A 12464-nucleotide genomic window follows, 5' to 3' on the forward strand; every position below is an offset into this window, starting at 1 on the left:
TTGCTTCTCTTGAGTTTTCTCAATGGTTGCAACTTTTTCAGAAATAGGTCTGACATACCTGTTCTTGTCAAGCTTAATCTGTAGATTGAACTTACCAGCTTGTTCCCTGAGTGTATGAACCTTTTCATGAGTAGAAGTATGTAGACCTTGAAGATGTTTTGTAGACAAAGCTGTGATCTTGAGTTGTGTCTGGAAATCAGCATTTGTGAGCAACTCATCAGCTTTTGCAATATGCTATGTCAGAATTTTAGAACATGGAATAAAATCTAATTTATTCCACTTCTTGGTCCACTCAACACCTTTGTGAGTATCCTCCCAAGGAATAGGTGCTTCCTTTTCAACAAATTTCTTCACCAATTCTTCCTTGCCCAGAGTAGGTACTGGAGTCTCAACAGAAACACTGTCATCAGAACTTGAGGAAGACTCATTCTGTTCAGATAGCTCAACAGTGTGTGAAGCAACTGGAGATTCAGGATTAACATCATCTAAATTCTGATCAGCAGAATTTATCTCCAGAGCTGGTGTCTTTGATGTAGATGGAACTTCCAGATAAAGAACTTCGGGTATATTCAAATTATGAATATCTATTTCAGAATTATCAGTTTGTTCTTTAGCATCATCTGTAGCTTTAATAGGAGAGACAAGAGGGGTAACAACTGTGTCATTAGCAGTGTCTTTGGCTTGAGCTGGAAGGACTTCAATGATAATTGGTTCTTGTGAGATCAGAGATTCCTGATCCCCTTCCTCAGCTTCTTCAGTATCTTCTGATATAGCCTTAGCCAAATACCTCCTAGCCTTCATTTTCTTCAATCTCCTCGCCAATGAAGGAGTTGCTTCAGCAACATCAGAATTTACAGATTTCCTTTTCAAAGTATCAGAACTTTGAGCTGCTTTCTCTTTCTGAGAAATAACATTCTCAGCTTCAATTATCACAGGTTCAGATGCATGAACTCGTGCTTCAATTATTTCCTCAAATCATCAAAATTTATTATTGACCATTATTGAATCAAAACATTCATCACATGATAAAGTTAAAAACGATGAAGTAAATATTAACAAATTGCAATTAAAGGACCAAATCTTGTAATTTAAAGGAAATTTCATTAATATATCAGATGAGTAAATTTCATGAAATTTATCAATTACATGCAAAAATTACAAGATAGTCCTATTCTAAGATTCTTAACATCAACAGCCTTAGTCCTAGTCTAAGAAGACCTATCGACTAGCTCCCTCTGCTGCTAACGAAGAGCACTACAAGACGGATGATCCGTTCTTGCTGACAAAGAGCTTCTCTCCTTTCCTCTTCCAACCGATCAAGATGGAAGTGGTATTCCATCGAAAAGAACAAGAGGTCTGTGTGAACCTCTTGTGGAACTGAGTTCCAGAGCTCTTCAAGAATGGCGGTGACATGCCATCCTGTTGCCAATTATCACAACTCAACTCGATGTTGAAAGTTTCATAGTTCAGGAACAAGTTGAAACGAACCATTTTTGTTGACGAGAATAAAAAGAGAGTGAGTTTGTGTGAAAATGAAAGATGTTTTGGCTGGAACAAATAGTCAGTTTAAATAGCCAATAGAATACTAAGGGACGCGAGGACTGTTAACAAGTACAAGTAAAAATAATGATCCCTCGACTGATGTATAACAGTCAGTAAAAGATCTAAAGCAAGAGTTAATGGGCATGGGAAATAATTAACAATTACTGTGCACATGCAGTTTTTCAAGACATACACGTTAACCACTAACCCATAATGATTATGACTGTTTTTATCTCACCCAAATTTATTCTGATTTAAATATGACTGTTTCAGTTTTTACCACAAATAAGTCAAGTAAAGAAAAATGTCACGTAAGCATCAAAGATTCCATCAGGATTTAATATCAGAACTTAACTTATATCAGATTTTAACAGTCATCAGAACATGGCTTCTGTACTCAAAAAGTGAATATCTTTTTCTGTGATTCTTCATACAAATACTGACTTGTTTTTTTCAGAGTTTAATCCTCAAAACTTCCATCAAAACTTGTCCTCGGAATTTATGCAAATGACACTTAACTGTTTGTCAAAAACAACTTAATCACCACAGTAATTTTCATCATTCACATGGAGTGAAAGTGTATGCATTCAGCAAAATATCAAATAAAGATTAAAGTCTAATCAACTTTAGTACAATTAGAAATAAGGCATAACTAAGAAAAATGCTTAAAATATGTCATAAGTCATGATGTCTACTATAGAACAAATTTATGCATGAGTCCACCTCAACTGTTTGTGCTCATTTTATGCATCTTTTGCAATTCCTTTTTATTGTAGCTTCTCAGTGTAAGTGAGTCACGACTGCTTATCAGAATTTATGTTGTTATCAGAGTATTTCTCCAGTAATCATAGAGTGTGAAAAGTCACCAATAAAAAAAATTGCTTTTCTAATGCATATTACTTAATACCAGCAATGCACTTGGGTCTTCCCTTCCACATTTTAACTCTAGATCTCAAAGGAGTACCTGACTTTTATTCTTTTCTTTTCTTTTCTATTCTTTTGATAAGTGAGGCTTATCAGCACTTAGTTCATTCTTAAGATTTACTGACATCAGAATTTGACAGATAAGAAACAAGAATCTAGTTTCTGACTTAGTAATAAGATACACAAAGTAAACTTGACTAAGCTCAATATCAGAATCTGCTTGTGTTAATGAGTTTCCACATAAACAACTAATTCAAACATGGGATTTCTAGTATGTTAAAGACTACTAGGTCAGCATCTAGCACAGTTATCCTCACTGGATTGAATAGCCACAGAACATTCAAAACACTTATCAGAGTATATAAATCCACATCAGATAATAATTAGCATTTAATGAATTTTCAAATTAAGCACATATTATATATAGATAATATAATCTGTAAACACTGATAATAAAATCTGATGCATGAGAACAAAAACTAAGCAGATTTAGAGAAAGAACCTGAAACCATTCCAAGTTCATTTACCAATCGTATAAAAGTAGCTTCACATAGTGGTTTTGTGAAGATATCTGCTAGCAGTTGATCTGTTGGAACAAAATACAATTCCACTGTACCTTCATCCACATGTTCCCTTATGAAATGGTACCTAATACTGATGTGCTTTGTCATTGAGTATTGAACTAGATTACCTGTCATAGCAATAGCACTTTGATTTTCACAGTAAATAGGGATTTTAGAAAATTCTAACCCATAATCCAGTAACTGATTCTTCATCCAAAGAATCAGTGCACAACAGCTTCCTGCAACAATATATTCTGCTTTTGCAGTTGATGTGGAAATTGACTTTTGTTTCTTGCTAAACCAAGAAACTAATCTGCCTCCAAGAAATTGGTAGCTTCCACTAGTGCTTTTCCTGTCTATTTTGCATCCTACAAAATCTGCATCTGAGTAACCAATTAGCTTAAAATATGATTCCCTAAGATACCACAATCCTGATCAGTTGTACCCTTAAGGTACTTGAAAATTCTTTTCACAGCTAATAAGTGAGGTTCTCTTGGATCAGCCTGAAATCTTGCACAAAGACAGGTAGCATACATATTATCAGGTCTACTTGCAGTTAGATAGAGTAAGGAGCCAATCATACCTCTGTAGTTAGTAATATCTACTGATTTACCAGTATCCTTATCTAACTTGGTTGCAGTGGCCATGGGAGTGGATGCAGTTGAACAATCTTGCATTCCAAATTTCTTCAGTAAATTTCTGGTATACTTAGATTGACAGATAAAAGTGCCTTCTGCAGTTTGCTTGACTTGAAGGCCTAAAAAATAGTTGAGTTCTCCCATCATACTCATTTGATATCTTGACTGCATTAGCTTTGCAAACTTCTCACACAGTTTGGAATTAGTAGAACCAAATATGATATCATAAATATATATCTGTACTAAAAGTAAGTCCTTTCCATGGTTGAGGTAGAATAAAGTCTTGTCAATTGTGCCTCTGTGAAATCCACTTTCCAGAAGAAATTGAGCTAAAGTCTCATACCATGCTCTTGGAGCTTGCTTAAGGCCATAAAGTGCTTTGTCAAGCCTGTAGACATGATTGGGAAATTTAGGATCTACAAAACCTGGAGGTTGTTCAATATATACCTCTTCTTCCAATTCTCCATTGAGAAAAGCACTTTTTACATTCATTTGAAAGACTTTCAACTTCTTGTGAGCAACATAAGCCAAAAAGATCCTTATGGCTTCTAATCTAGCAACTGGTACAAATGTTTCATCATAATCAATACCCTCATGTTGAGAGTAGCCTTTAGCAACTAGTCTTGCTTTATTCCTTATAATTATGCCATCATTGTCAGTTTTATTTCTGAACACCCATTTTGTACCAACAACTGATCTGTTCTTTGGTCTTGGCACTAGGGTCCAGACTTTATTTCTTTCAAATTCATTTAACTCTTCCTGCATTGCTTGTACCCAATCAGCATCTTGAAGAGCTTCTTCCACTTTCTTTGGTTCAGTCTGAGATAGAAAAGAATGATAGAGACATTCATTTGAAGTTGTAGTTCTAGTTCTGACACCTGCTTCAGGATCTCCAATGATTAAATCAGGTGTATGTGCTTTAGTCCACTTCCTTGCAGATGGAAGTTGATCTCTAGAACTGGATCCTCCCCCATGATCCATGATGTCGCCATCAGTATTTTCTGATGCTCCCCCTGTAGTTATGCTCTCTAAGACTTCAGAATTTGAATTTGATTTTTCAGGAGTTGAAGAATCAGAGCTTCCAAAATTATCAGAATTTGGCTCATCAGAACTAGATAAATCTGAACTTGAAGAGCCAGTGACAGGTTCTGATGCTTCTCGAGAGTCTTGAGATATGGTAGGTTCTTCAGCTTGCTCCCCTTGGACAGGTGTATTTTCCTTTGGAGTTATTACCACAGTTTCAATGACATCAGAACTTAATCCATCAGAACTTACAGGATCAGGAACTAAGTCATCAGAATTTCCAGAATCAGAATTTAAATCTTCATTCTCAAATCTCAGCTGATCATGATCATCGAAATCTTCAAGTCCAGTAATCTTCTTATCATCAAAAGAGACATTGATAGATTCCATGACAACTTTTTTTCTTAAATTGTAGACTCTGAAGGCTTTTGTGGAAAGTGGATATCCAACAAAAATTCCTTCATCAGCTTTTAGATCAAATTTTGACAGCTGTTCAGGATGAGTCTTAAGAACAAAACACTTGCAACCAAATACATGAAAGTATTTCAGATTTGGCTTCTTTTTCTTCACCATCTCATATGGTGTTTTTCCATGCTTGTTTATGAGTGTAGCATTTTGTGTAATACAGGCAGTATGCACAACTTCAGCCCAAAAATAGGTTAGCAGCTTTGTTTCATCAAGCATAGTTCGTGTAGCTTCAATGAGAGTCATGTTCTTTCTTTCTACAACTCCATTTTGCTGTGGAGTTCCAGGTGCAGAAAATTCCTGTTTGATTCCATGATCTTTGTAGAACTCTTCCATGATTGAATTCTTGAAGTCAGTGTCATTATCACTCCTTATTATTTTAACAGAATCTTTGATCAATTTATCTAGCTGTTTAACATGATCAGTTAGAGTAAATATAGTTTCATTCTTCTTCTGCAAGAAATACACCCAAGTGTACCTTGTGAACTCATCCACTATAACCATATCATATTTCTTTTTTGCAATAGACATGACATTGACTGGACCAAATAGATCAACATGCAGTAGGTGATAAGGCTCAAGAATTGATGACTCAGTTTTGCTCTTGAAAGAAGATTTTCTTTGTTTTGCCTTCTGACATGAATCACAAAGGCCATCAGTAGCAAATACTGTTTTTGGCAGTCCTCTCACAAGATCTTTCTTTACAAGCTCATTTATATTGTTGAAATTTAAATGAGAGAGTTTCTTGTGCCAATTCCAGCTTTCTTCAATTGATGCTCTACTCAACAGACAGATTGCAGAACCATCAGTACTTGTTGAAAGTCTGGCTTCATAAATGTTACCATGCCTGTAACCTTTCAGAACCACTTTTCCTGTTGAATTACTTATAACTTCACAGTGTTCTTCAAAGAAATCCACATGATAACCTCTATCACAAATTTGACTTATACTCAACAGATTGTGTTTAAGTCCTGAGACAAGAGCTACTGTTTCAATAATGACATTCACAAGATTGATCTTGCCATATCCCAGAGTTTTTCCAATGTTGCCATCTCCATAAGAAACTTCTGGGCCAGCTTTCTCCACAAAATCTGATAGCATGGCTTTATTTCTAGTCATATGTCCTGAACATCCACTGTCCAGAACTAGGATGTTCTTCCTGTTGCCCTGCAATCACAAATACCACTAATGATTAGTGTTAAGGACCCAGACTTGCTTGGATCCTTTGGCCTTTTTAAGTTTATTAATGTAATAACCCCAATTTTTGGTTTTTTTTTAACCCTTATGAATAGTGATTTTGCTGATTATGCTGAATAAGAAAACTTTTCATACCATACTATGTAGGGGTTCTGTTATTGATATTCTGAGATTTTATTAGTACTCTATATGGTATATAAGTGTATGTAAAGATCGTCAGAACCCAATTCCGAACACTTTGATTTTTCCCCGAAATCCACTAGATACGGAAAGACTTGAGTATAAGGTAACAGGATAAAGAGGATTTAAATTAAAGGATTATAAGAGAGGATCATAAAAGGAATATAATGTATTGAGAAAGGTTAAGGAAACCCAAGTAATAAGATCCCGGGTATGATCCCTCAAACGATAAACGAAAACGAAAGTTAAGCGAACCGTATAACAGATCAGCGGTCATTAGGCAAACAATTAGGAAGTTAACCAAGGAGGTTAGGGATGATGAGGTCATCCAACCAATAAGAAGAGGGCAAGTAAGGGATGATGACATCATAAGCATGACATAAGCATGACATAAGGGGAAGGAGATGTGGTTGATTTAAAACCACACAAAGTTCAAGGTTAGAAAGGTAATTAACCAAAAACAAAACAAAAACAACCAAGCTAGCCAAAACAAATCAAAAACACAATCATTTCATTTCTCCCACATTTGCTCTCGGCTTTTCTCCATTTCAAGGAGAGAAATTTTCAAAATTCAAGTTCCAAGCTTCTTTAATTGGTAAGTTAATTATCTAGTACTCCTTATGCATAGATATAGCTATCCTATGAGTTTAAGCCTCCAATTCATTCTCAATCTTCTCCAAGAAATCAATGAAGAAGATAATGAATAGTGATTTCAAGGTTTTTAACTTGATTTTTCTTGTTTTTCCTTTAAGATCCAAGCATCCTAAAGACATCTCAAGGCTTCTTAAGGCTTCCTAGCAACTCACATCACTTCAAGGAAGGTATAACATCTCCAAACCCTAGCTTTACTTTATATATTAGGATGATTTTGATAGTTATGGTAAAAGAGTAGCTTGATGCTTGTTGGTTTAGAGTTTGGGTTGGAATGGTAGTGAATTGAATGTTGAAATCTTATGGTTTGGTTAAAGGACTTAAGTATAGTTTAAATTCAAGTTTAAGAATAAGTATAAATTGTTAATATTGAGTTGATTGGGGCTGTTATGATGTAGTGTGGATGGATGTTGGTTATATGAATGAATTGGGATTGATTGGTGGTTGAATTGGAATGGTATATGAATAGTTTTAAAAACTATTAATCGAATAAGGTTTATTCGATAATTTTATATTATTAATGAATATTACTTGAATATTCATTCGAGGACTTATGACTCTTTTATTTTATTTAAGGAATATTATTTGAATATTCATTCGAGGGCTTATGACTCAATTTATATTATTTAATGAATATTATTTGAATATTCATTTGAGGACCTATGACTCCGATTATTTGCTGAGATATATACTTTATTTTATTAAAGAATAAGGTATCGATAATCAAACTTATCTTTGATTATTCAAATAAAGATAGTACTTTCATATAAGTATATCTTTGGTTATTTAATACTAATTTCAAGTATAAGTTTTACAACTTCTACCTCAATTATTTGTATAAAGATTATTCTTTATAGGAATATTATTTAAATAATAATATTCAGATATTTTCTAATATATTGGGACTGATTTACTTTATTAAATCAGCATTACTCCAAACACTCTTTAAAGTGTTTTCGAGTCTTTAAAATGATTTTTAAAAGTTAGAGCGGATCCCAAAACTCATTTTTATATATTAAGATCTTCCTTTTTAAAGGGGATTTAAATACTCGCTCAAAACCAGAGGGATCCGGCTCTGTGGTGTATTTTATATTCGCAACAAGGTTGCGGTTTTGGTAAATGAATTGATTACTTACCCAACGTTCGGGAAGTAAGTCCATCTATCGAGTCGGCATAAGCAACATGGGCTCAGTGGGCATCCATGATAGTGTAAGTGGCTCAGTGGGAGTCCATCAAATGCGTAAGTGGCTGAGTGGCAGTCCAGCATAAGGTCCTATTGCGACCAGGGTGATGACCAATGGGGAATTCGTCCATCTACTAGTAGAAAAGGTTACTTATTGGTATCTTTGCCTGATCAGCAACATATCGGGTTTATGCCACAATTCTTTTTCCTTCCAAAAATTTATTGGATGTTACAAACTCTGTTCATACTTTACATGACAGAGGTTTTTAGGAAATGTATAAAGAAGATGTATATGTGGATATATATATATATATATCGGAACTTAATGAAGTATATCATAACTTCATTTCCTTCAATAATACTTCAAAGATTAATCTATTCAAATCTTGTCTTGTAGTCTCATCTATGTGATCAACTGTTGAAAGCTCATTATAACTTGAACGGTTGTAGTTCAAGTAGTATTTGGAAAAGATTTAAGTATATTGGAGTATCTTGTAACTTAATCTTTTAAACTTATATCTAGTAAATGATTATCTTATGCATGTCAAAGATTTTCAGAAAAACGTTGAGACAAGGTTAGATATATGAAATCACCTTGCAACGATAGTTTTATACAGTTATAAACTGGAACTCTGTGTATATTATGCATGGAAGAGGACTTCCAAGATTGTGAAAAGTATATATGTATATATACTGAATATTTTGCGACTTCATCGCATTAAGATATCAAACTTGGCACATTTCTTTTGACCAAGACTTTCATGAGTACTATGAGAAGGCTCATATATTGTTAATCATTATACATATTATTTTGGTGGGCTTGCTGCTCACCCTTGCTTTCTTCTTCCATCACACAATAACAGATAGAAAAGATGAACATGACCAAGCTCCCGATTCCCAAGTGGTTAGAAAATGTTCCGCAGTTTTCTGGAAGCATTGATGCCGCCGTAGCTGAGGTAGGAGCTACCAATAGGCTAGGTTTTTAACTATTGATGAACCAGACTTATGTATAATATGAATTGTAATAATGGCAAGGAATATGTAAATTTATTCAGAAACCCTTTTAAGGGTATTGGCATATAATTGTGGAATAAAACGACTTGTGATTATTTGTTTTGGATATTCATCTCTGAGACTAGAACTTGTGGTGTGTGTGTTATGGTGGGGGTCACAGTACAGAATAGTTGATTATTTATTAGGATTGGGTGCTATTAAGGGAAATGGAACTCGTGACAACCCGGATCCCCGACCCCGAATTTGGGGGTGTTACATAAATGGTATCAGAGCGAAGCGTTATAAACCTCAGAGATGATGTGATGTTAAGATAATAAGTTCACTAAGATAATAAGAACTCTTGCCAAGTTCATAGTCGGGCTACCTAACGTACTACTGACAGTTAAAACCCTTACGGGAACCCTTATAAATATCGTGATAGTAACATAGTTCGTTCTCGTATAGGGCAGCGGGGCACCGAACCCTGAGGTTCAGGAGCATCAACATGAGGATGTTTTATTACAAGTTGGAGATCAAATTATGAATCCAATAGAGTACCCTAATGAGGGACCGGATGAGATTCATATTGAGAATGTTGCGGTTGAGGATGTTATTCCGGAAAGGATTGTGGCTGAGGAGGATCTCATGGAGGATCCTGATGAGAATGAAGAGAGGACCGCTGAGGAATTGATGACCGTAGTCAGGGCGACTACCAGAGCAAGAATGGCCGCGAGGGTGGCACTAGAGGATGAAGAGTTACCAAGGGCACAAAGGTTAATGAGGGAAGAAGGAGTGGGGCCTTCCACGACACCAATTATACCAGTATCAGACCCTCTTCCAGAGGTTCCTGTAGACATCCATGAGGTTCCACCAATTCCTGTTCCATCCCCGGTACAGAGCCCATCACCTACTGAGGAAATGCCACCTTGATCTCCTGCACCATTGTCACCTGATACCGTGCATGGTTATCCATTTGGATCTCCTGGGTCTGCGCCACCTGCACGCCATGGACTGCTAGATGCTACCACTCAGGCTTCTCTTATCGCCAATTATCATATGACGTTGGGTGGCCTGTCCGAGGCCCGTAATGTTAGGAGTGATCTGTTGGATCGACTTACTGCACCAAGGATTGAGGGCGGGGTACTTCCAGCAGGATTAGCTCATAGCCTGGAAAGGATTGAGGCTACCACCTGTGTTACAGCTAGAGGCCATCTTGAGGGTCAGATTGATCCAGCTCTACTTGCAACTATCTTAGACCTCATCACCTCTGTGATGGAGCAGGTTAGGGATGTCGTGCGTGCCCGCATTTCTTGATCCATGGTAGTGTGCAGAGTCTGAGCAATCTGACAAGAATTTCATGTAGCACCGCTTTTGGAGGATTAGCCTAAGTTATGAATGATTAGTTTTAATGACTAGATGATTATCTATGGTAGTACTTTTGGGATAGAAGCGATCAGATCACATGATGTAATTCTCTTTAATGTGTTCAGTGGTTGTACCCTCGAACTAATGGTTATGTATATATTCGTTAATTTCAGTTCAGATCAGTTTGTTTGTGATAAGATCACATTGTTAATTGCACTATTAACACTTAAGAGAATGTCATGAATTTTTTCGAACTTGAAAATTCATAATTTGCAATCGTGCAAGGACTGAACGAGGGAAAGACTTAAGCAAAGTAAGTAAGACAAATATCCAGAGATTCTCAAAAAAATTTCCAAGTAATATGCCCCCACGAGGAATAAGATTAGGGGCAAACATTGAATGTGATAATCAGGGAGGTCGCAATTAAGATATAAGGAACCCAGAATATAATGAAGTGGAAAATGAGGATTTTAAATCAAAAGATGACCCCAATTATGGGGAGTAGGAAGATATAGTTAGACTGAGAAATTAAAAGTCGAGCAAGATAGGAAGAACCAGGATGGTACTCCTATTGGGAAATTCATGGACCTATCTAAATAGAACTTATACTTTTATTTCCAACCACCACCTTGAGGAAACAATGCGGTGAGAATTTTTTTTTTTTTTTCAGGACCTTTAAGTCGCTAAGCTCTCAGAGTTCCAAGGAACAAGCTAACCTAGCCGAGGCAAGAGCCTGGCTAAAGGAAATAGAGAAATGATTTTATATTCTAAATGATTGATGAAGCGTAAAAGACTGTTTTTATCACTTACCCTCCTAAGAGAGAGGCCACCCGCTGGTGAAAGGCCAAGAAAGGCACGGAGCCAGAGGTTATGATAAACTGATTAAAGTTCAGTCAATTATTTCCGGGAAAGTAATTCCCAAGGATAAGGAAATAGTGTAAAAGCTTTGGAGCTAGAGCAAAAAATGGACGAATATGATGAATTATGAATCTAAGATTGTAAAAGATGTCAAGATTCGTATGGAGGACAAGAATCCCAGAACGACGTGATGTTTGAAGTCAATGATTAGTGGGTACGTGAAAGGATTGTAATAGAAAGGAAAATAAAAAGAAGCCGAAGTGTAAAGGAACAGAAAGGCAATAGAGTTTGAGGAATGATAAGGGAGTTGGGTATGAGGAAACCCTAAAGACTCGTAGCAATAGAAATATAAAGGTATGTAATCGTCAGGATGAGGGTGATTTACCATGAGTTAAAGTTGATGATTGAAGGAATAAGAGATACATATATTTTATCCCCTGTAAGTTGGGAGGATTCGAGGAAACCTTGAGATAGTTCGAAGGATAAATAATTAGACGCGGATAGACTGAGGAGACAAGGAAGTAAGAAATTAGGAAAATTGGATGAAGGAAGTGACCTTCAAGAATGTGAAGTGTAAGACCAGTGGCTTGATACCCAGAAAGGGAGACGCCAGGTATGAAAGATGTCCCAACATTGAGATGACTATTGAGATAAACAATAAAAGTAAATAAGGAATGATTAAGAAGAAGTTCACGTTGAACACGACCAATATCTTCCAGAACATCCTTGTTATCATTACCAAATTAGGCAAGAAAAGCGGATAACCGTTGTTATCTTTTGGGGGCCATATTAATTGACCTCATTTTGAATACAGATGTTATTGTGAAATTAGGCATATACTATCAAGATGGAAATGATTGAATAAGACGCCCTTATCAGGAA

This window comes from Apium graveolens, chromosome 1 (genome assembly GCF_009905375.1).
Source record: "Apium graveolens cultivar Ventura chromosome 1, ASM990537v1, whole genome shotgun sequence".
Classification (NCBI taxonomy): Eukaryota; Viridiplantae; Streptophyta; class Magnoliopsida; order Apiales; family Apiaceae; genus Apium; species Apium graveolens.